General features: G+C 42.5%; 1 long non-coding RNA gene across 2 annotated transcripts; it reads right to left on the bottom strand.

Annotated features, from left to right (window-relative positions):
- Window positions 1-1179: 1179 nt before the first annotated feature.
- Window positions 1180-18898, bottom strand: LOC140683692 (uncharacterized). 2 transcript variants are annotated; one of them, XR_012055022.1, is made up of 6 exons: window positions 18745-18898; window positions 17275-17499; window positions 16062-16131; window positions 11610-11966; window positions 11302-11463; window positions 1180-7697 (listed from the first exon to the last, which is right to left on the bottom strand). It is a non-coding gene; the product is annotated as an uncharacterized lncRNA (long non-coding RNA). The 2 variants fall into 2 exon arrangements; XR_012055023.1 differs by lacking the exon at window positions 16062-16131.
- Between the last annotated feature and the right edge of the window lie 6615 nt (window positions 18899-25513).

Genomic DNA, 25513 nt, shown 5'->3' with positions numbered 1-25513 from the left:
GGAAAGGAGAAGTAGAGGAAACTGTAATGGATAAATATCAACATTTATGGGTGTCATGGTTTGACACTGACACAATGCCAGTGCCCCCATGAAAATGCAATCTCTCAATTGAATGCTGTGAAATGCAATCGAGAACAGAGCAAAGCAGGTCCAAGCTTAATAACAAGGGAAAAAAAAACTTTATTAAGCTACTACTACTATACTACTATAAAAGGAAAAAGAAAGAAAAAAACACACACAAAATTGAAAATGAAAACCTTCCAAAGCATTCCTCCTCCCACCACCTAACTCCAACAAACCACAGTGAGACACAATCTGGACCCCAATCAGGTTTCCACCCTCCAGACAATCAATACTCATTCCATTGAGGGAGAGAGGAGCCTCTCCTGTGCCACAGACCCCTGCCAAGAAACACAGCTGCCACATCCTGTGCTTCCATGTCACGCATGGCACTGCCCGGAGAAAAAGTTTGCTAATGGTGACCCTCTCCTTTCCATGCACAGTGCTCTCACCACCAATTCATGGATGGACAGACTGCTTTTAGGATTTTTTCCTTTCAAGGATGCCCTGCCAAGAAGGGGAAAAAAAAACAGTTCAGTTTCTCATTTTTGGGACCACAGTCCCCCCCATTTTCCCCTGGGGTCAAGGATCCAAGAACAGAGATCTTCTCTTCTTCCTCTCTGAAGACAGGGGGCACCACCACAAACCTCCCTAACTTTTCTCAGTTCGCTCCACTTCTGTCTTTTCCCAGCTGAAGCAGGTCTCTTTGGCTCACCAGCATCCTCCTAAAATACAGTCTCTCTTGGAGGAGAAGATCAGTTCAGTCTGTGGCTACTAAGAAAAAGTCCAGCCAAAAGCCACTCCATCATCTCCTCCCACCCAGAATTCCTCCTTCTAACATCTCAGGGTCAAAGCTGTCTCTCTTCCTCTCTTTCAAACCGAGGAGGAGAAAAATTTCACAAAGCTTTCATTCCTCATGAAGGGTTAAAAGTCCCAACTCCCAAGGATGGCTTGCTGCCCAGGCTCCAGCTCCCACAGCCTGGCCGGGCACCTTGCGGCCCCCCTGCTCTTCTCCTTCCCTATGGTGAACTGCTGGCAAAACTGCTGCTCTGGGGGGGGGGGGGGGGGGAAATGGAGACATCCCAGATTTCTCCACCCTTCCATCTGCAGGGGGCCAGCTCGGTTCCAGTCCCTCCACATGGCTTTTCCCCTCCCCACCCAGCTCGTCGCTGGGCAGGAGAGAGGCTGCACTGCACGCTGACCGGAACCAAAGAGAGCAAGTTTTCCTGGGAATTCTTGCTTTTAACCCCTCTGTGTTCTCAGAGGCATGTCCACCTTCAACTGGTCAATATCCATATTGACCTCTTCCTTCCGAGAAAATTCTTTTTCCGTGTCAAACCACAACATTGGGTATTTATCAAACTCCCAGTTTTGACTTTGAACATAGTCCTAGTGCTGTTTCTTCCCCCAGGTCTGGAGCCTTAGTTCACCTAAACCATATTTTTTCATCAGCTTAGGACCTGACAGAGAAACATGAACTGAATCTACAGTATGAGAGAATGAAAGGAGGGAAAGGGGAAAGGAGGCTGTCAAATGGGGGATATGGCAAGCTTATGTACAGAGCCCTTTGGTGGTTTTCCAACTTTTCATATCCTCATGCAAAGCAGCAATCTTCTGATGGTGGGATGCAGCTGTGGGAGTGAGCATGGCTGTGTTTTTTGCAAATGCCTAGGGAGAATGAGGTGAGCTGTCAGTTGCCACACATTCTAGTGCATGACTGGTCTTCACCTCTCCAAAACAAAGAGGTGCAGAAACAGCATCACAGAAAGCAGCAGCTTAGAGAATGACAGTCATGCCCAGTATATGTGTTTATGTTGGTGGGACTCATATTTGGAAAGCAATTGTCTCAGCTGGAGATAATTAATTATGAAAGAAATGAAAATATATTTTCTGTGATCTGATGACATTGAAGAATTGCGGTATTCTACGCTGTGAGAAATGCCTTTTCGTGTTAAAAGGAAGGACCAGATCTTGATTCTTCTGGAAAATTCTTTTTTAAAAAGACTGTACTGTCGCAGGGGTGAGTGAGCAAGATTGCATGTAAGCAGCTTTTGAGGCTACATGCCGTATATGTAAACTCCTGTTTTACATTATAGTGGTGGCCAGGTTTCCCAACCCTTTACACCGGTCACTGGCAAACAAAATAAGTTCAGAGCAAACTGGGGATTAAAATCAGTGTAGTATCTGGTGCTGTATCAGATGCCTGGGGTAAATCTATGTTATACTATCAGAAAATAGTTGCATTTATTGGCCAAATTAGTGCGACATTAGTACTTTTTATGTTTAAGAAGACCCATGTGCTTTTTATGTTTAAGAAGACCCAAAAAACATGCTTATTGCCTTTAACCATATTTTTGTAGCTTGTAGTGTCTTAGTCTCCGTCATCTTGAACATAATTATTTCTTGGTCATCTTAGTAGTAGACATTCATTGTTTTGTTTTCATTATTTGCAGTTATAACTGCTATAAAATTATTTGCTTTTAAACATGGCACAGCAGCCTCTGCTAAATCTCGCAATTTTTACTGAATCCCATTTGCAATTATAACAACTGTTTCTATATTAACTTGATGCCTGACATGGATATATCTATTGTATTTTTTTAATGCTTTATATTAAGTTTCAATTAAATGGTTACTGATATTTTAGATATTCCTTTAATTTCTCTGAATGAAAACTGTATATTGCTTTTTATAGCTGAAAGGTTTCCTTTTCTTCCCTTCTTATAATGGTTGAAATTAAAAATATATATGTGAAATGTTCAAAGTGTCCATATCTTTTTTTAACTAGAAAAACATTTTCTAAGCAATTATTTCTTTTATATCTGAGGAGTTGTATCTATTGGTCACCCATTCCTCAAACAACTCATATTTAAAATTGATTTCCAATTTTTGTTAGGAACCGCTAAAATCTTTTTGAAGCTTCAAGTTTCAGGTCTCTGCTGTAGTCTGTCCCCACCACACAGAAGAACATTAGATCATAATATTCTCACCTTGCCATATGTGTTTTCTGTATTTTTGAGTTAGTGTTTTCTAGCCATCAGACAGAGGCCAAGTACTGAATTAAGATGTAAGGGATGGTGGAGGTAAGAAAATCACTTCCACCTTACACATAATCACTTAAAGCCTTAAATCATAAAGTGCCCTGCATTTATAATGTCATTCTAAGAAGCTGAAATGCCCTTTTGTAGTACACCTTTCCCCAGTTCTAACAAAATTAGTTGTTCTCTTAATTTCAACGTTCAGGATGCAATCCGTGCTATGAGTATAACTGTTCTTTAGTAAGCTTATCCAGTTCACAGACAAATTATATGCCAAGTGCCCTTTAAGCCTTGGTGTGGTGCATGAGTGAGAGTAAAGCTGGATCTGATATTTGGCAGATGAAGAACAGGAGAAGCTTACTGAGCACCAAAGGGCTCACTGAAGTGGGTCTGTACATTTATAGACTGCATGGTCATGGTTCTGAACAACATAGGCTGAAGGTGGAGGAAATTGTTCCATTGACTTTATCTCAGAATATGGACCTGTTCAACAGAGCTGCTGCTGAGGATGTGACACTGGCTAGAAGTTCCTCATTGAAATATTTTACCTTAAATTCTTAGCAAGAGTTTCACATTAATTTTCATGTGCTGCAGAGCTACATTAGAAAAATGTGTTTTCCTCCTGAGATTAATGAATAATGACATCTATCCAAAGAATGCTTAAGTATTCACACTTCAGAGAAACTGACCTTTAAGCCACACTTAGTGAAAGTAAGCTAAAATCAGTACTACATTCTTGTTACCAAGGACACTTATAATAATCTTCTTAATTGTCCTTGACAATCTTATCATTAAAGATCTCGGCATTAATTAACTATATAATGTCTCTTGGTTGATAAAATCAGCCTTGCTGTCACAATAAGCATTGTATTTCCAGGCATTCTTTGCAGGACTGTATCTATACCAGGGGTCATTCATGCTACTAATGTTGCCTGGATGACACACAAACATTTGGAGCACTTAATTGTCTGAAAAGTGAGCTGAATGAAGGCAGTGGTGTCACTGTAAAATATGTTCCAACTCAGTGTTTCTTAAGGGAGCTTTTATACCAAGATTAGTATCAATGTTTAATTGACAGCCTCTTCACTTAGTTAATTATCTGGGCTATTGTAGCAGAAAGAGAGAAACAGACAAAGGCATTTGTGAGATGAATCACTACCAATACAGAAACAAATATGTGAGTCCTGTGAAGACCTACAGGAAAAATACTGAGACACATCTTTCTCCTGCTAGAATATGGTCTTTCAGCATTTTCAAAGGAAAACCTGAATCACCACAATAGTGGTGGTTCAAAGGCGACTGGATTCAATACTTTTATAATTTTCAGATGACTGTTAGGAAAGATTGCAAGTAGAAGGCTGAAAGTTCAACCTGTGGGCTCTGCATCAAAACACAATCAGAGAGAAACTGCATGTAATTCCATATCCGCTCACACATCACAAAAATTTTTACTCTTTTTTTAGTATTTGTTTTTTAAAAAATGGGCAGACTAGAATTTCAAGTGTGGTCTGTAAATCTCTCGTACATTAATGCACTGACTGTGGTTATGTGAGTGTGCACAAGGTCTTTCAAATACAAATGTGGGAATACAGCAATCTTACTGAGAATGTTTTCCAGAAGGCACAGTCAGTCAGCTTGGTGTCTCAGCCTGACCTCTCGGGTGTGCATGCAGTACCCACCTCCAGCTGTGCCACCAGCAAGCACCAGCCAAAAGCACACAGCTGCTGAAGGAAAGCAGCTTATACCGTGGTCCTCTGTCAATTTTGCTGGGAACAGCAAACTTATCCTTCTGTCCAAACTTATCCTCCTGCCCATAAACAGAGGGAGACAACAAACCTTTCAGTTTTGGCAGCAGGATATTTGAGAGCTGTGTGACTTCCTACCAATGACCATGGCAGAAATCTTTGGAACTGTCAGTGGAGAAATCCCTGTCCTCTCCTCTCCTCTAAGCAAACCTATAGGAGCCAAGAGGCAAGACTAGAAATAGTCCTTTATGTAGCAGAATGACAGTGTTTGTTCTGTTTTTTTTGTTCTGTGGTGTTACATAACCTATTTACTGCCCAGCTGTTGTCTATCAGCACAAACACCCATAGGACATAGGCAGTGAAGTGGGAAGGACTATGACACCTCTTCCATTTGCTAGTGCCCCTGTCCCTCCACAGTGAGAAATCAGGGCATGATGAAACTGAGCTTGAACTCTAAAATCCCTATGGACTATCCTCAAAAGTCTGGGGATCCAGGGCAGGCCCACCAAAGGAAAAAAGATTATTAACTAAGATACTTAGCACCAGAAATCCTCTAATTCTGATCAAAAACAATGATCACTTGCAATTTTAGAAGACCTTGGCATGAACACCACTGGTGTGAGCAGCAGCTCAGCCCCATTAAGAGTCTTCAATTTCCAAGTACAGATTAATCAGCTCCTCATATCACTTTACAACAGGTATTTCCAGGGTGCAGTTTCATTACCAATTAACACTGTGAGCCACTGATGAAGAAGGAGTCCAGCTCTCCTCCTCTCTTGTCCAGGTTATGTGTCCTCCTCTCTCAGGTCCCTGGTACCCAGCTGCTGCATGGCCAGGCTGAGCCACCTGCTGGCTGCTCTGGGTGAAAGCTGGCAGTGAAGGGGAGCAAAGCAGTCAAAGGATGAAATGTCCTTCTAGGGGAGAGCCAGCATCTAGACTGGCCTCAGCATACCATGGATCCATGTATTTGTGATGGTTGTGAGGTGTCTGAAGGCAACCAGAAGTTCACGTAAGAGTTCAATCAGAAGAATTGTTAATTTTAGTGGAGATCTAACTCAATCTGCCAGTCAGACTGTAATTGTCTTTTAGCACTTTTGCCATCAAGCTTCCCTAGACACAGCTTTTAATATGGAAATCATATTACTTATGAAAAGGAGCAGACCTGTATTGCATATTGTCTCCCTTGGTGATCCTTCCAGAAAGTCATTCTCTAAAAGGAAATGGGTAGCAGGTACTGGGTAAAGGGAGACTAATCCCCATTACTGCTGCTGCTGGGTCTGAGCTGGATGCAGACATCTGTGAATCTCTGAAATGCTCATGCCCATAAAGCATCAGGGCATGCAATTTTTCCATCCAGGGCACTCCTTCTCTTTTTCTTCTCTGGTGGAATAAATCAGATTCCCAGGTTCAAGGAAATTCTGTCTTCTATGACTCTGGTTTTACTTCATGAATTTCTTTGCTTTTCCTTGTGATTGTCTTTCGCCTTTTGCCAGCCATTTTGCAGCACACATTTCACATAACTTTGTATATTCTAAGGCAAAGAAAAAATAATTGACAAAATTTGGATTCTCGAGCACTCTCTTCCAGGCTACCAGGAGAGGGCTAAAGTAAATACAAGAATTTACTCTCTCATTTCCATTTTCCACAAGGGAAATATGAACACTAGTGACTGTGTTGGGGGAAGCCCACAGCTGAACAGAAAGGAAAACATAGATGCCAGTGAAATTTAACAGTAGAGTAAAAAGATCACTCCAAAGCTTCTGTAGTTGGATCTGAACAAGGTCTGAACAGAGGTTCTGAAGGCCACTGATGCTTGAACTCTGACTTGTTGTAGACTGAAATATGTCTTCCAGTTTATTCAGGGGTAGGGCTATATTTCATGGCTTTGGATACAGCTCACAAGCTTCCATCACCATCACCCTCAGCCCCTGCCAGATTTACAACTGAGGCCAGCTTCCTGTTATTTCAGGTCACTGTCATTTCATCTGCCTTTAGACACTATGTTTTCATAACTTTGAGGAGTGAATGCTACATTCACTATCTCAACACCTATGTTTTCACCCTGACTGCTCATTTTAGAAGGCATCATATGTGTCATAAAAGTGTATCAAACAAAGAGTGTATCAAAGACTGGGCCTGTAAAGATATGCATTTAAATGACCTGTAAGAATAAAAACATCTTGTTCTGCATCAAGTTCATTCAGGTGGTTTGTGATATTGCGGTATATAAACCAACCCTTTTCATGCCTTTCCTCATACTATTGTATTAGTCTTGTAAAAGTTCAATGACTCAAAAATGAACAAAGTATTTTGAAACTACATGTGCCTAGGAAAGATGTAAACTTGGAAAGTATGAGTTGGAGATAATAATAAACTGATTTCTGGGACTTATGTTCAGGAAAACAAGTCACAATGAGGTCCAGTTCTTGGCTACTTGTCCCTGTAGAGAGAGCCCCTGGTAGGGCAGGGTGGTGTTTTTTGTCCAAAAACTTGACTTGGCAGCTAATTGCAGCTGGGTGTTGGTTTCTTTGATGCCCACTGACACAGGGAATCCCTTGTATGAAACTGTCTCATTGCTCAGTGAGTCAAACTATCCTAGGCCTTCTGCTTGTTCTCACTGTTGAGGTAAAGGAAGCGAAGCTCCAGAAAGAAAACAGCTTGTGACTCACAGAGAAAAGGTGACAGAATGATAAGTAGGGCACACTTGACTGCTGTTTTCACCAAACAAAATCTTTCCTTTACCTACGTAAAGTTCTGCTATGAGCAGTAGCTCTCTGTCGGTCTTTTTTGCTAGTTCTCCATTCTCCATCTTGCAGAACTTCTGCTGTTATTTTCTCTGGCAGGTTACTAGAACCTTGAAGTAACAAAAAAAGAGAAAAAAATTAATACAGGGCAAAGACTAGACTGGAAAAAATAATCTGTATGGAAAAGTGCATCTGTTAGTCTCTGGAACAGTCTTCACAGGCAGACTTTGCAAAGGTTGTACTTCAAACAGAATCAGTCACTGGTCAAAAACAGAAATGGCTGGAAGAAGATAAATCATTTTAAGACACTTTGTTTTCAACTTGTCTAGCCCTGCTTATAGGGAATGCCACCTGAGGCAGTTGCAATGGCAGCCACCATTACACTGCTACCACTTGGATCTCAGAGTTAGTTTCCCACAAGACTAGTCACTTAGAACTTGTATTTTTGCCTTGCTGGCTGTCATTTGAAACAAAACAACACTGATATGTGTTTAGAAACCATAAAATCTAGACTTTTTATACATAAATTGTTTAATTTGATTAAATCTCCAAAAGAGCACTGGGATTATCATCTCTGTACTATTTAAATACCCTTCCATAAAATGCTGAACACATTAGTTTAAATTATCAATCATTACCAGGTAAAACATGCATGACATCCTTGTTTTAGATTTTGCGTGTCACAGTATTATTGAATAGTTTGATACATGACAGATCTTTGGGTAGCGACTCCTGCAAGATGAGACCTGGCTACAATAACAAATGTTAAAAAATATTTGGGATTTAAAGTTAAACAATAATTTACCATTGGTGCACTGAAAGTCCCAGCAGGTACCCACAAGGAGGCATGTCTCATAGGAAAAGCAGTGTTGGTGTAAGCACCAACATAAAGTGGCACACAAGCCTGGGACACGGATGGGGGAGCAGAAAGGGATAAAGTGGTTAAAACTGCAGTTTTCGTTCAATTGACTTCTGGTGGCTGAATGCATGACTGCCCCTCTATGTAAGAGAACTCCTTGTGTTCAGTGAACATGCTTGGTCCATGGTCAGTGCACATGTGCAGCAGCAACAGCCTGCCTGCAGTACAAATAAATGATCTGCTATGCAGAGAGCCACATCCTAGGGTGTGCCAGCCAAGGGGGAGGCTTCTTCAAAGCGCAAAGGACAGCAGAGCTTTCAGCTCAACCTGCTGCTTTTAAACATCTTCCACAAACCCGGTCCTGGAGTGTAGGTGTGTCTGCCAGGTCCTGTGTGGTTGCCTGCTCCTTTGCTTTTGCAATGAGTTAAGCTGTTGCAGGCCAGATATCATTAGTTGGGATACCATCTAACTATGTCAACATGCTGTTGGGCATGGTCTATTAAGCTCTGTTGAGAGGTAGCTTCTGTTGCCTCAGTCTCAGCTTGGCAATAACAGGGATATGTCTGCTGTCTTTTACCTGGCTGGCTTGGTCTCTGAGATGAATTGTTTTCAACATCTGATTGATTAAACATTGAAGGAGGATTTTCTCCAGCACAAAATAACATTATTAATTCTCTTCTAAGATATAAAGTTGTCTCTAATTTTTTGGAAAATTAAGAAGTAATTTAGAAAATTCTTATAATGGGAAAAAAGCTTTCCATTCAATTCAATGCTCTGCAGAATCTGTAGACCTCCCCATTTATCCCATGATACTCCATAAGGATGGAAAGTGCTCAGGCCTCAAACCTCACATCTTCAAACTAGACCCATATAAACTAACAGAGACCACTCACTACCTTCTGAAGGGTGAACATTTACAAAGGATTGCTGTAAGTGAATCTCATCTACTCCAAGGCAAGATGAAAGCTTGAACAATTGCCAAAGATGAGCCAAGCCAAGGGGCATGACTTGGCTCTCCCTGCCAGAGTCTTGACGGGGCCAAGGGAACTTGCTGCACACATATGGGAAAGCATATAAATTAAGCAGTTTTTGACAGTGTCCACCAGAAAGCAGTGTCAGCATCCTGTCACTGGGCTCTGCTCTAGCCCCATGTCACAGCCTACAGTGAGCAGCTCAGGGTCAAGGACACAAAGAGCAGGGTTACAACAGAATCCACCCGTGCATGCTGCTGGTCATGAGCCCCTTAGGTGTGGCAAGGAGTAAGAATGGAAAGAGCCTTCAGTTCTCAGTCCAGGCTTTTATTTTGCCAGCTACTGGCATCTAACCATGGAAGAAAACACCGTGGCTTTTTTCACTTGTTTGTATCCAGTGCAATATTTTGCAGTTTCCAGTGCAATGGAGAGTGTGTGAGGGCAAGAAAAATGAGGTACCAGCACTGGCCTTCGTGAAAATGTAATCACCAGCAGCACTGTTGAGCACTTCACATCACAAATCTGTTTGACTCAGATACAAACCTAAATGCCATGGAACAGAAGGCATGATCTTCCTGGGGTTAGTGAGCACACTCTGTTAACATAGATCCTAACTTTTGGAATCTGTAGCTTTAATGACATTTAGATGAAAAAAAAGAAAAGAGAGAAATATAAATGACCCTGCTAATCCAAAATTAATAGCAGCTGAATGTACTATAATTTATCTCTAACTTGTGGCTAAGCAGAAGAGTCACAGTGCCAAAAATGCAAAGAGATTTTCCAGATATTTCCCACCAATGAAAGAAATGCCTGTAATGCCTGATGGTGGAGTTGGCTTACACCACTCCAGCACCCACAGCCCTGCTCAGGTTGGGAGGCATGTGCTAGAGACAAGGGTTTATGATACAAGAGCCAACATATAGATCAGAATACACTGTCTCTGCTGAATCACCTGTAACTTCTCCACAGTTTTTAGCTCATATTGCTTGATAAATAGATTAGGTGAAGGATAAATATGTGAAATAAAGTGATGCTATTTACTTCTGTTTGTAAAAGATGAGTGAAATAGCAAAATGTTGCACAAGCCTTTTAATTCCAGCGCTAAAGACAATGTTGATAACTCTGCATAATGCAAAACCGACATGTTCTGTAACACAGATGTGTGAAGAACAGACCTGTTATACATGCAAAGAATAAAACTGACAGTAAAAAGTCTTTGCAACTGTGAACTTTCAGGCTAACTGAAAGGGTGGGATCCATGCTCATACTGACACATGGGCAGCTAAGTCATGCACAGTTTGAGAGAGGTAGCCTAAAAAGGGCAGTCAGTCTGTTGCAGGCTGAGCTAAATCTTGGGGGCAGGTCTCTTGGCTGAAAGAACTGAGCACTTTTTACTGAAGAAGAAAGCTATGGCAAGTGATCCACGTTTGAAAAGTGACAGGAAGGACTAGTGTTCAGAAGACCTGTCTGCATCATGTCATCAGCTCTCTTGTTAAAGCCTGATATCTTCTTTACACCCACGTACTTTTTAAATTAACCTAATAACTTTATAATTTGTCTTAAACTCTCACTAGTTTTCAGGAGACTTTGTTCCTTTAGACAAGGAATTTGGAAAATTTTGAAAAAAACCCATTTGATCATCCTAGATCATGTTAGTGCTTGATTTGAAGCTGAGGGTTCAATAATTTCACATGAAACACAACAGTGTGAATCAAGAGACTTCATCATCCCATCAGAATCAGCTGAAGAACCTGCTGTCATGGGGTTGAAGCAGCATGTGGGGGTGTACTTCAAGGCTATGCTCAATATGTATGCACAGTAAAGCAGAGTTAAGATTGTTCAGGCAATTTTGTTTTAATTGATAACATGAAATAATTGGCTTACCTTGGATTTCCCCCAGTATTGTTAAGACTGCAGAAGAACTTAAATAATCTTTTAATTAACTCCATCTTAGCTGGTGACCCACTAAATGGTTTGCAGGGTACAAGCTGGTGTTATTAACACGCTCAGCAAAGCTGCTATTTTCACCAACATTTCATGAAGGCACTGAAAAAGAAAAGGTCACCTCACAGGAACAATTCACTTACAAAACACTTCCTCAAACAATTAATCTACAAAATACTTTATTTTTCAAGATTTTTCACACTGAATCATATAGTTCAAAAAAATATCTCTAGTTTCCCTCTTCTTACCTTTCAGTTCCAGGTAGAAAGCTATCCCTAACTTGCTGGTTGTCCCAAGATGTCCCATTTCCTTCACAGGTGATAATGTTCTACTGGAAGTGACAGCCAGCCTCAGTTGTTGAAATATTGTGAGGATTGAATGTACAGATGAAGAGTTACTTCAAGAGATGAAACTCCAATCAGTACTCCAAACACAGGATTACTTCTTGCCCCTTTGTTTTGAGAACTGCTTCACATATTACCACAGGGCCACTAGTGGGATTTTCCTCTCAGGGTCGTCAGTTTGGTAGAACATTTATTTGCAGGATTGATAGTTTTGTAAGCTGAGAGCAGTGGTGAAGCCTGAATGGGTCTGTGGTAGTGTAGCTGCATGATAAAGACAAACATTAAGGCATTACACAGAAAAACCAGTCTGTAATTAAGTCTTCATTGCCAGATAAAAAGGAAAGGAAAGTCCAAAATCTGGTATTGCGCCTTTTGTGGGCCTCTAATTTCTTTGTCTTTCTGACTTAGAGCACAAAGAGGAAATTATTTTTGAGGAACTTGAGAATCCTTCATACAAGTAAAATTCTTAGAAATGTAGAAATATTTACAAATATTGCATATTGCATATGTTTATTCATCTTGGTTTTGGGTTTTTTTTGCTTTTTTTTTTTTTTTTTTCAGTTATGCAACACTATGTTATTCACCACATTTGGAATAAAATAATATTGGAGGATATTGTGTTTAGAAAATTAGTGTAAAGGTGGACTGTGTAGCACATAAAGCAGACACAACCTTTTTTCCTCCGTCACCCTAATTCTTACTAAGACCTTAAGGCTCTATGTTTAAGGAAAATAGCAACCCAAGAGCATATTAAGATTTGTTTTGCCTCTTTTTTTTTCATAGAAAAGAAAAATAAATGCATCCACTGAGGTCTCACCCTGGGAGCTTGTTGCTTCCCGGAACAGACCCTTTTGCAATGGCCAATATATTTTCAATAAATTGCAATTACGTAGCACCGAAGTTTTGACACAGCAGAACAACAGCACTTTGATAACAATTCCGGTGTGCAAGAAGAGTGCCCAAACACCACAATTGCACAGAATAAAAATCTTAATTATCAGGCATTCACCAGCATGCCCTGAGAGCAGCTGGCTCTGCCGGGCCAGCTGCCTTCTGCTATCTCTGGATTGTCCTTACAGGTAGCAGTGAATCCTTTGCAATCCAGTAGGCCTTGGGGGAAAATGGGAATCTGGGCCTCGGCAGGCTGAAGGGCGCAAGGATAGAATGGGAGGCCCTGCTGCTGCACAGGGATGCTGAGTGCCAAGAGCCATGTGGGATGTTGGTTAGAGGACAGGGAGAGATGGAGCGAGCAGGGCAGCTGGGAGGTGGTAGGGCTCCAAGCGGGGGGAGATGAAAGGAGGAGAAACTGAACACAAGTATGCACGCCTCCAGGTCTCCAAAGGCTAAAGCTGTTAAACTTTGGAACCACACTAGCTCCAGGAAATAGCTGAAGTTCACATCCTATCCTCACAGTCTGCATTTAGCTGCACATTTACTCTTAAGTTTATTTTTAATTTTATGGCCGGTCCACATGCCACTCGTTGGCCTATGCTGCTGGCCCTGCCATATTATTTGAGAGTTTCAAAGAATACTTTTCTTTTTCTTTCTGGTAGTACAATTCAAAATGACATTCATAAATTTGCACATTCTACAACTTTCCTTAACTGTTTATGGCAATTTTTTTCACATTTCTATAATAACTTCTATTTTAGGCATACGCAAGATGACAATGTAAGGAAGGTGGTTAAGAAGTTAATTAAATTATAATAGCTCAGAAATTTCTTACTTTAGTAACAAAATTAAGTGCTTTAAAACATAATGAATCTAGGAAAGGAGGAAATAAACCCTTGAATAAGTCCCAGCACTTCCTAAAACCGGAAACCTCAATTGGTACATCTGAATCCTGCACAGAGTGGGATCTCATCTGAGGAGGCCAGCACTGAGTCTTTATCATCTCCCCCTGAAGGGGCAGATGGAGGAAAAGGATGGGGAAGAATGTGTCCAAGATTTCCAGCCTCTTAGCATTGCACTGCAAAAGGAAGATGAGGAGCAAAGGGAATCCTATCAGGAGTTGCTCCCTTAGGTTTTCCTGACCCGTTATGGGACTAGAGGAGAAAATCCATCATCTAAGGGAACATCTGTAGCAGATGGATTTTCCCCCCAAACACTGGAAGAATCTGAAAACCCACAGTAGCTGCAATGAGGGCAGTTTTGACAATAATATTCATCTTGGCTGAGGCCAGGAACACACTTCTCTGTATGTGGAACATTCACAGGGAGTTAGTCATATAAACCCAGACAGCAAAGCCAGCTGCAGCACGGAAGATTTTACTGTGTATCAGGGTTGGAGCTACGGTGAACTCATAGCACTTTGAAAAGAAAATGCTTAGAGCATCTCAGTATTCACATACTGCTCAAAGCCTTCAAACAGTTGTCAGAGGCTTTTTTTTAAACTATGTTTTGTTTTCAGGAGCACTTTTAAATTGATAAGTTACATTTCCATTGGGCAGAAAATTTTATGATAGTTGGATGGGGTTTCAGATGCAATTTTCAAATAAATGTCCTAGTTCAACTCCTTAAAGAATCCTGTATTATATGTATAGGAAGCTCATGCATTCACTTCTGATGATAGGGCTAACACCTCTCATCAAATTCCTGCAAACCATGCCCTTGTTCGTGTGAAATCAGCAGTGACAATTTCTGCTGGATTTTGTTAAGTTCCTAAGTGTATTGTAGAAACCTGGCAGACACTGGGAAAAAATGAAGGTTTAACTGGCACCACAATGGTGTTAAAATGGGGATTAGTATTAGCATGTGCTTTGAATTCAGAGTAATAGAAGTAAAACCAGACGCGTTTTGTTTGGCATGTATTTCATGTCCCAGTGAAACTGGCATGCCACCATTTGATCAGGCACGGAGCCATCCCAACAGATGGTCCCCAGCAGCAGCAGCCAAAAGACCATGTATGAACATCAAATGTGTTTGAGAAGGGCAGGACTCCAGGCTGCCAATGTCAAAATTGTTTTCCATTCCCAGCTTCCGTGCCGATGGCTAGTGGTGCTATGCAGCCCCTCCACTGCGCTGGGGATAAAGCCAGCATTGTGGAGAGGATTTATGATCAGGAGCATTGTCAGGCCTTTTGTGCCCACCTTCATCTGGCCTCTTGCAGCACGCCTTCATCATATCAGTTTAAAAATGCTCCTGGACCCATCATTTGTGTTTCAACAAAAAGATGGAGAAAGAGCAGGCTTCTGCTGAATGATATTCTCATGGCCTTCATGCATAATGGCACCAAGAGTGCTCACAGAACGGGTGCACCTGAGAGGCAGACACATTTCTTTCAGAGCCAAATGAAACTAGCACAAACACTTTCTGTGTCAGTGCCAGTCACTCCACATTGCAAGGAGAGATTTTTTTTTCAGTTTGCAATTAGATGGCTGCTGAGCAAATATGCTGATTATGTTCCTGGGCTGTAGCCCACATAAGTTGTGAGTTTGGCTTGCACAGGTTTAGTTAATCCACTGAGGATCTGAATGAGCCCCAGCTCTTCCCTGTCCCAGTCACCACACCTTTAAGTCCAGCAATGCCATTCAGGCCTATTGAGCGCTCTGCTTTCCTGTGGTCTTCTTGTGCAGGGATGTGCCTTCATTCCCAAGAAAGACTGGAGCACTGAGATTACAGCCAAAATCTCTGCTTTTCCCTCTCATTTCTAATCTTACACCAAAACAGAAGGTGCTTGTACTGACAGGCCCAACACTCCCCCCTTATCACATGGCGAGACAAAGGAAGAGGCAAGTGAGTCTAAAACGTCAGAAGAATGTCTGTAACAGCAGCTGGGCATGCTGCCCCCCGTGCCCACCAGTGCCCAGCCTGGTCTGGGCACAGCCAGGGACACGGAGCAAGAGTGGTGGCAGGAGCTGCCTCTGGCCGGCTCCTCATGGTCACATCTCTTGCTGGAGCTCTGTCCAAAGACAGGAGCACCCTGAGGCCACCAAGCTCTAAGGCATGATCCCCACACCACACGGAACACAGGCATCACTGGCTGTGAAGAGAGTTTTCACCTCTTTCACTTCATCTTCAACATGCTTTTCCACTCTACAGGACATTTTAGGCTTTTAAATTACAAAAGTATCCTAAAGTTCCTTTCGAGTTCACAGAGCTGAGGATCAGCCTCTTTTTACTCAGGTTCATGGCTTGATTGCCATCCACTGTATATCATGGTGGTGTCCATCAGGGAGCTTCCTGCAGCTTAACAATCCAGACATGTAAGCTTCACAAGCATGCAAACATAGACATATGTATTCCAAATAACTTCTCTCATTGCTGAAGCACAGCCATCCCACCATGAATTGTGGCAAATTTTCAACAATGTGCAGCTGCATTACCAAACCATGCAGGATAGGAAGCAAAGGATACCTTATTTCAATGAAACTCAGGAGGAACCCGAGGGTGGCTCCATAGAATTAATCCCACATGAATTTGTCTCCTGACCAGGTTAAATAGTTGGCAAGTGGGAAGGAAAGGAGAACATTTTTCATTAATACTGGGGCTTTAATTTGCTTATATTTCAACCCTTTTTTGTGTATGAACCTTGAAAATAGCTTGTGATTCAACATCAAATGCTTTTGTAAAATTGTCCTGCCAAATGAAACTTGTTTGAGCTTCACTGATGTTCCAATACCAACAGTTGATACAATCTGGCTAAACCTTAAATTTCCATTTGCTACGTTCCTTGAATGTTTCCAATACTAAATAAAGTGTCAAAAATTAAATGGATCCATGGCTATGTTGGAGTGCAGAAAGAGGGGTTGCATGCACTGATTTGTATATTCAGTAAATACCAGAAGGTCTTGAATCTGGCAAGGGTGAAAGAGATGGTGCCAAACTAACTCCAAACAGATTTTTCAATAGCATCTCCCCTTGTAAGGCCTCAGGTAGAGCAGCTCTAGAAAATGCTGACACAGTCAACATGATGGCACTTCCAGCAAAAACCTTCAGCACCACTTAATGAATTACAAATTTTTTTCCTGGCAACACCTGCAGGTCAGTGGGAATTCCTCAATCACAAATTGAGCAAGCCTAAATCTGGGGCCAGAGGGAAGCAGAATACATGGTTTGATATTAACACCTTTTCCTGCACCTCCTGAATGAAAGCTCATCTAGGAATAAGTCAGAAATAGTTCACTTGCAGTAATTTTTGTTTTGCTCAGGTTTATTTGGCTTTCAGGTACTTAATGTTTTCTACAGGTTTGGTTCTGGGTTTGCATCAAGCAGCAGATTCTTTGTGGGTCTGACATAAAGCCCTGCTTATCACTATAATTTTTAAATCATCTTTTTTTACCCATTTAAGGCTTATGCTGGAAAAGAGGACAGAGGCATTTCGCAATGTTACCTTTCTGTTGGTGCTGGTGACACCTGGACACTTCCATACAAACTCTTAAAAGGGATGAAACAATGAAGTCTCCAGTGTTCTTTGCCACTTTATCTCAAGGGAGGTTTTTTTTCCTCTTGTGAAAGTTTGCAACATTTTGGAGTGAGATGTGTGCCTCATCATGCTTAGGGACTCTCATGCATGGTATCAGTTTCAGTTTAGATCTTTAATTGGGTTCTTAGCAGTTCAGATACTTACTTGGCATATGCATGGGTTTCCCTTTAAAATTCTTCTTCCAGTAAGCAGAAGGTTGCTTTGATTCCTTGAGAGTCCTGAGGTTCTGCTAACAGGGAGAGCCGGTGGGGGAGTTTTCGAGCTTTCCAGAACTGTGCTGCCATCTCCCGATCAAAGTTGAGGCTTCCCCTAATCAAAGCCTAATGGGACAAAGGCTAGCAACATTTTCTCTTCTCTTTCCAGAAAGGACTGTAGAATCAGAGAATAATTTAGGTTGGAAAAAAGTTCTAAGATCATTGAGCACAGCACCCCTGGGTTCACCACTAAACCAACAAATTTGTTCTATTGCTTGTTACCTGGGAGACCAACGCCTACCTCACTACAACCTCATTTTCAGATAGCTGTAGAGAGACATCAGGTCACCCCAAGCCTTCTTTTCTCCAGGGTAAATAACCCCAGCTCCCTCAGCCGCTCTCTGTAGGGCTTGGGCTCTGCAAGGAACCCATCCCTTTCGTCACACCCCCGCTCTGTTTGCCATGAGTGCTTGTGCAGAGGACACCCATGGGCAGTGGCACTGAGGCTGAGTTCAGACGAAGACCAGAGCTGCCAGGAGCTGCTCCTGAGAAGGGCTTCCCCGGTCTGCCTAGCAGGCAGAGAGAGGCTGGGCAAAGGCCTATTCTTTGAGTAGGGGAGGTTGAGTAACATTTTCTGAATGTTAGTTTTTGCAAAATTCAACTTGGACTTTTAGGGAAGCTTTTTTTTTTTTTTTTTTTTTTTTTTTTTTTTTTTTAATGTCCAATCACACCTTTTCTGATGCCCTCACCATTTGCCCACATGCATGATACAACTTCAAGACCTACAGGTCTTTGCCTGGTCTCCTCCCTTCTCCCAACCTCAGTACTGAGACTTGGTATAGTTCTCTTTTCCCTGAGGCTGCATGAGGCTCCATCAGCCTCCTTCCTTCCTGCCGCTCGCGCCCCTTTTCCTGGGGGGTGACTGCCTTGCTGCCTCGCTTTTAACCATGAGACCGAGGACACTTTTGGGATTTCCCCTGCCGCACAAACACTGGGTGGTCCCCTCGGGAAGACGGCAAACGCCGGCACCGGGGGCAATTGGCGCTCCCCGGCAAGCGGGGCGCGGCTCCCACCGTGGGTTTAGAAACCGCGCTGCCGGCCCTGAGCCGCACTCCGAACCGCCTCAAGAGCGACGGCCCTGCGCGCCCCGCGCTCCTCCCGCACCGCGCCCATTCCGCACCGCGCCTGCCCCGTGCGCACGCCTCGCACCGCGCCCTTCTCTCACTGCACACCGCGCCCGCACCGCGCCCTTCTCTCACTGCACACCGCGCCCGCACCGCGCCCTTCTCTCACTCCTCACCGCGCCCGCACAGCGCCCTTCTCTCACTCCTCACCGCGTCCCGCACCGCGCCCTTCTCTCACTGCACACCGCGCCCGCACTGTGCTCTGCACCGCGCCCTTCTCTCCCCGCACCACGCACCGCCCCTGTCCCGCACTCGTTCCGCGCTCGGCTCCGCTCCGCGCCCGGCGAGGGCCGGCAGTGCCGCGCCGCGCCCGCCAGGGGGCACCCCAGGGCCGAGGAGGTGTCAGCGCTCCTTTACCTTCCCTTGCTTTATTCAATTCATTTCGCTTTACTTTATCGCAGTTTTATTTTATTACTTGGGCTTTTATTCTTTTTTTGTCTTTTTTTTTTTTGAGTGGCCTTTTGGGTTTCTTTAACAATTTCCTTTTTTTGTTATACCCAAAGGCAATAAACCCTACATGTGGTGGGTCCAAGAATGCCCTCAGCAGTGATACTCTAAGATCACACTTGCAGGCTTGAAAGAAACGAGTAAAGCATTAAGTGCTCTGCTGAGTATTTATTGTGGAAAAGGGTTCCCCTCTCAGATATTCAGAGACTCTTTTGCATCTGATTTCAGAGTGGTATTTATTCTTCAGCCCCTGCTTTACTCATTTATTCGGGTTTATTTATAAATAAAAGTATATGGCTCAATAAGTCAACCATTATTGAAAATTCTTACTGGCAATAAGGCATGAGTTTACTCCTATGCTCTTTCTGACACAGGAGTAAAGATTTAATGGTAGCACCTCACCTCTCTTACAGTATGATTTCTGTCACTAAAGTAATGGCAAGTGGAATAAGAGACAGGTGGTGGTATCTATAAACTCTGCTAATGGCCCCATCAACATATGTTTAATGTATTTTAAACTATACTTCACATCCTACTGTTGCCAGTACATTTCCTCCGGCACCTCTTCTCAACAAAGAAATTTGGAGAGGAAAGGAAACATTAATAAATCCAAAGTGTTTAATTTGAAAGCAGATATAAAGCTTAACACTCTCATAAGAAGGCTTATTTAACAAGAGATCAGCTCATTACAGACCTCAATAATTTTGTTGCTAGCATTAGTGAAAGGCCTTGACAAAGCAAAGGCTTTTTAGATATAGTTATGGCCTTTCTGCTGTGTTTGGTGTTTGATCATGCCATGCAACAGCATCACCTTCTAATGGATTACAAAAGTTGGCCAGTCATGAGACAACCCTGGGTAAATGTTTGTTGGGAGGAAAAAAGGTCAGTCTACAACAACAGGATTCATCCTGCTTAGTTTTTTAAATTGCATCTTCCTCTATGTACTGCACAAATAGATTTCAGGCTTCAGGCACTGCCATGTCACCTCTAGAATTTCAGAGGGTGAGTTTGGGTGGTGAAAACTTGTCTTCCTCCTCCTCTTCCTCCTCGTCCCTCACCTGGTGCTGCCAGGACAGCAGGGCCATAATCCCTGGCAGCGTCGCCAAGCGCTTTGAGAGCACCGATAACAGTGATAACAGCACTGATAGCCCCTGTGCCAGCACTTTGCATCCAAAGTCTTGCTAAAGAATTTGGAGTGAAATCAGCTGTCTTCAGAGTGCAGAGATCCCACAAGGAATGGAAATCTGCGGGAGTGTGTGAAGTCAAGAATCCAGTCATTAGGACTGAATTCTGCCTAATTTACTCACAAAATTCCTACTGAAACCAATATTCAGTGTGGCATATCCTGAATGTGCATTGTGTGAAACAGCTACCATTGGACAGCCTGGGTTAGTAGCACTGTTATAATCCATCACCAGACACGCTTTCTCCCAAAGAGCTGTGTTTCTTGAAATACATCATAACTGTGATGTTGGCATGCTTTTGCTGAGGTTGTGCTTGTCTAACAATGATGACAGCCAAAATTCCCAGCCGAATACTGCAGTAATTCCCAGCATGCATCTGATTAGCAGTACCTAAGCTGAAATCACTCAAAATGACCTATTTTCTTGTGCCCTCCTCAGGAGACAAGGCCCTTTCCAAAAAGTGGATATTTGGTGTGATTCTGGGACAAAGAAACAGCGTCAGCTGTCTCCCTGCCATAGCAGGAGAGATGAGGAGCTCTTAGGTACCAAACTCCAGCTGGACTTTTGGTGTCCTGACTTCTATGTGTTTTTATCTATGGGGTCTACAGAATGTACACCTGTAGGAATCAGCTCCTCACAGAAGACAGCCTCCATCCTTAGCTCCCGTTGGGGTTCAGGAGGAGACAGAGGAGATGCTTTCACTTCACAGCTTTTCCCTCAAGGCATCTGTTCAGGAAAGGGTGCTCAAGGTGTATTTTATCTCCTGACAGAGAAGAGTTCTGCTCCCAGAACTGGGCACTGAGCATCAGTCCCTGTGGTTCTGAGTGAGAGCAGTCACTAAAGAACTACAGGCTTAAAAACAGGATTATCCTGAGAGCAGTCATGGCAACTGTGTCCAACATGCACTATGGGGAGAGGCTGAGGTTGGATACAAACTCATGGGTTTTTCCCCAAGATAAGATTTTTTTTTAATCTTTAAAATAAGGTTGCAAGCATGCCTTATTTATTTGGATTGATTTCCTCATTACAAGTACCTGCTTAGGGGAAAAAAAGAAAGTAAACTTGAGAATTAAAGAAATTACTCGACATTCTCACCTTCTCTACAATATACTTCAAAGTGCTATTTGCTATTATAGCTAATAACAAAACAATTTGTTATCATATTCTAGGAAAAGAAAAAGGCAATTTCTCTTCACGTACAAAAATAATTCAAGATGGTTTTATGTTGTCACTGCTATGCCATTCATGCTGTGATTTCCACCAGAACATTTCTTTATGGGGCTTTTTTCTATTATTAAAGAGGATTGTTTCCACTCTAATGAAATTGAGCACTTCAACATGCACTTAGTCTTAATTGAAAGTCAATGAATCTACTCATATATGTAAAATTAACTTCCTAAAAGCTGCACTGGAATATACAGCAACCTGAAGGATCAGGTCCTAGGAATGTTTTCTCTTTCTTCCTTATTATTACAGAGGATCTTCCCTTAGATACAGCAGTGTGTCCTTTCCCCTCATTTTAGCCAGTGCAGCTCTCTGACCAAACGCTGTTACTTACGAAGAACCCCAGAGAAACATATCAGCCACTAGAAACTCTTATTTGACTTTGCAGTTATGATCCCAAACACCCAAAATTAGACTTCACCTCTCAAATCCTGTAATAAAAATTTTAAAGGGGGATCACAGTTATGAGATCTTCTCCATGTTGTAGTGTCACTTTTGGAGCCCATTTTCACTCTTGCTTTACTTTTTGATTTTGCCTGGTGTCAGTGGTAAGAAAAAGTGTTGAAGATGATCTCCCACTTGTCTGTTTTGGCTTTTACTTTCACAGGTCCGTATCTCTTGTCTCCAGGTTGCCCACTCCCTGATTTACCCACACAAACAGGGGAGTGAGCAGCTCCTCACAGTGCTTCATGTGCAGCAGGGGTGGTGGACACCTCATGCTATGTCATGATGGAGGCAGATGGGACTGGATTTTAGCATATCGCTAACAAAGTAGAGCCAGGCTTCCTCTGACTCTCCTGGCTCCATGATTGACTGGGTGTTTATAAGGGACACAGGCCAACAGAAGGAAGGTTTGTCACTGCTAAAGAATATGTAGCCTATGCACACACTGGGCTAAGACCAGCACCAAGGCTCTCAGCTGCAAGAGCACAGCTTAGTGACATTTCCTTACAACATGCTCTGTAGAGCTGCTGCTTTCCCTTCATGCAAAAGGTCAAGTCTGGGCTATTTGAGATCATTCCCAGCTTTTTCTTTGCCTGTGCCTTCCCATATTTTTTCTATAAAATCCAGCATATAATATACTTATTTCACTGAATGTTATTTTCATTTTATGTATAAATACCTCTACCTGCTCATCTGTTTTACCTCTGTATTTATTTCTGACAAGGTGCTAATAATTCTCTTAGGTACCCTTGAAATACTGGATTTTACATACAACCCTGCTGAGCCTCTGTGTGCAATATAGTACTGCAGTTTGTTTCCTTGGGGTTGTTTGTGGCTCTCTCCGAGCTGCCCATTGATACTGAGGCAGAGATGGTTAACAAATACAGGCTGGGGAAATCAGTTGATCTTCCGTTTGCTGAAGGCCTGATGGAGAGCTGCACTGCAGTAGCTAATGCAAAGTTCTGGTTAAATATTGTCCTACCGTTTGCACTATACCGTCTGTTGTTTTTACACTGGGGGCTTAGCAGAGGTTGGAGGCAGTATTGACTTTGTAATTAAACTATTTTAACTTCAGGATTTTGTAATCACCGCACTTAAACCATCTGTTATGGTACATGGCAATTTCCCCACCCCCCAATCCGCTCCTCCTCTCTGGGTACAAAACGCCATCATGCTTTTAATTGCAAAGCCCCCTTCAGGATGGGGATAGAAGGGGAAAATGAGGATAATTTCCTTTTACTAAGACAATTTTCAAAAGTGCATGGAATTTGCTCTCCTTGAGAGAGGAGGTGCATGTAGGACTTCCACTCCTGGCTCCTCCTGTCCCAGGAGCAAAGCAGAGGGCTTCGGAGTGGGCAACCTCCCTTTTCTGACTGACTTCTCGGTCCTTGCTAGGAACTTCCACTGGGAGAAGTAATAAAAAGGGATGGAGCCCCAGGTCAAACAGGGCAGAGCCTGGCAAGAGAGGCTGCTCTTGTGGAGAACTACTGAGCTCTTTGTGCTTAGGGAAAGAAAAAAGAAGAAAAGCATTAAGGGAGAGGAGGGAGAAGCAGATTTAGAGAAGCCATTTGTGCCTACTGCGCTACCTGAGTATGTCCCCTGCTGACCAGGAAATCCAACACCTTGTAGCTGAAGTTCTCGATGCTGCTCAAACAGTAGCACAGCATAATTTTGCACAAATCCCTCAGGATCTGCCTACTTCTGCAAGTAGCATTCATTAGTATGGAATAAACCATAGCAAATTGTTCCAGGGGTAAAATGATCTGGCATTCCCATCAAAATGAGCATCAGCACTTGCAACCCTGAATTCTGGGCCTTCACCAGTGCAACTAAGTAATTGCAAAGAAGATGATCTTAGCCGAAATAGTTATGACAGGAATAACAACAGATATTAAAACCTGGGCTATCTTTCTCTGCCTTGGTAAAAAAATTTCCTTTCTCTCAGCTGTGTGGGATTTTTTTTATTTTATTTCCATTAATTGTTCTGGTCTGCAGGTTTAACAGATCCAAATGCATGCTGAATGTGTGCTGAGATGAAGTAGGGCTTTTGCTGGATTCCTGCTTCCTGCTTTGCTGCTCCGAATTTAAATCACTAGGTCAGGCAGTTCTGTGCATCCCTTGGTTAAATATGTCTTTTAGTTTTGTTTACTTTTTCCCCAGTTTTGTGTATTCACCTGCATTCTGTTTCTGGCAGTCAGCTTGGCGGAGCTGTTTTAACCAACATGTGAGAGAGACAAACGCACTCTCGCATCTTGTCACACAAACCTGAGTTATTGAAAAAAGAAAAGAGAGAGAATTGGCAGGGATTCTCCCAGCTGTATTCACCAAAATTCACTTTTTTTTTTCTTTTTTTTTTTTTTTCTGCTGTTCTAATTTACCAAGGAATAATTTTCTTTCAGGACAGAGCAAAGTGCTAAATCAGACAGCAAATGTTCAATATACCTAAATCTCTGATCCAAATGTTCTCCTACATATCATATCCATCACACAGGTTGCATAGATCTCAGCCTAATTTTGTTTGGCACTACAGATTTTGAAGCTCTTCTTGAGGGACAAAACAGATAAAACAGAGTTAAAGAGAGGCAGATTTTTGCTGTTTAAGTAGTGTCAGCACTCCAGGACTACTGAAGCTGATGGAGGGCTGGCCACCCTTTGGTGTGTCTCAAACTGCTTGTCCCACTGACTCACTTCATGAACCTCTCACAGGGAAATTACTAATTCACCAAAATTCCTGAAGGCAGATGGAAAACTGATCAATGCAGTGTGATTGTAGGTAGCTGAGAAATTCCATTTACTTCAACCCCATCTGACAGCAGTAGCCATTGTTATCAATTACACTGGGTTTCACTAATTTCAATCCCAATTCTTTTCCTAAATCAGGACCCTTGTGCCATGCTCTAGTTGAGGAAAACTGTAGCATTTGACCCAGTGCTGCTGTAGACCAGTGACATGAAGTGAGAGCAGTGCCCATCCCCACTCTGAGTTATGTTTTTATCTCCGTGGCTCTCCAGCATGCACTTTCCTGGTAAAGCCATTCCATTAATGCCAGCCAGCAGGAACTGCGGAGTGTGCAACACTTCAGAAGAACTGTTTGCTTACTTGAGAAACTGAATGCAAATGTGGAAGCCTTGCCTTGCCTTTAGAATTGTCAAGAAGATGAAAGAAGAGAGGATAGCATTTTCAAATGTGAGACCAGCAATCTCAGGGGGGGCTTTACATGTTTTTATGTGTTTTTTTTGTTTAGCATGCAAGGGTGAAGATCAGTTTCTTTAAAGATAGATAAGTTTTGCTATAGAAGAACACATCTATATATTAGATGTCTGGATATTTTTAGAATATATTTTTATTACTTACAGGATTAAGGACCATATATACCATAAGCTCTCTTCACCCATCAGTGTTAACAAAGCTGAACTCCAAATGCCACTTAAAAATGCCCAAGCACTTGTTAGTTCATCTCTCTGCTCACCTCTCAGTTTATCCACAAGGACATAGAGTGCATAGCAAGATATTGATTAAACACATCTTTTCCACTGCACACTTTCTGAAATATCTGGTTTCATCCTAGAGGCTGTGTGATGTCCAGTTCTATCCAGTCTGCCACATGACCAGCATTTCTTGGAGGTCAGAATTAGCTCTTACATTTGGATTGTTGCAGAGCTGTAGCCAGCCTGGAGCTGGGGCTCACCAAGCAGTCCAAGCAGGT

This window comes from Taeniopygia guttata, chromosome 3 (genome assembly GCF_048771995.1).
Source record: "Taeniopygia guttata chromosome 3, bTaeGut7.mat, whole genome shotgun sequence".
NCBI lineage: Eukaryota > Metazoa > Chordata > Aves > Passeriformes > Estrildidae > Taeniopygia > Taeniopygia guttata.
Note: the sequence above shows the minus strand (reverse complement) of the source record. Positions and strands in the feature narration are given on the sequence as shown.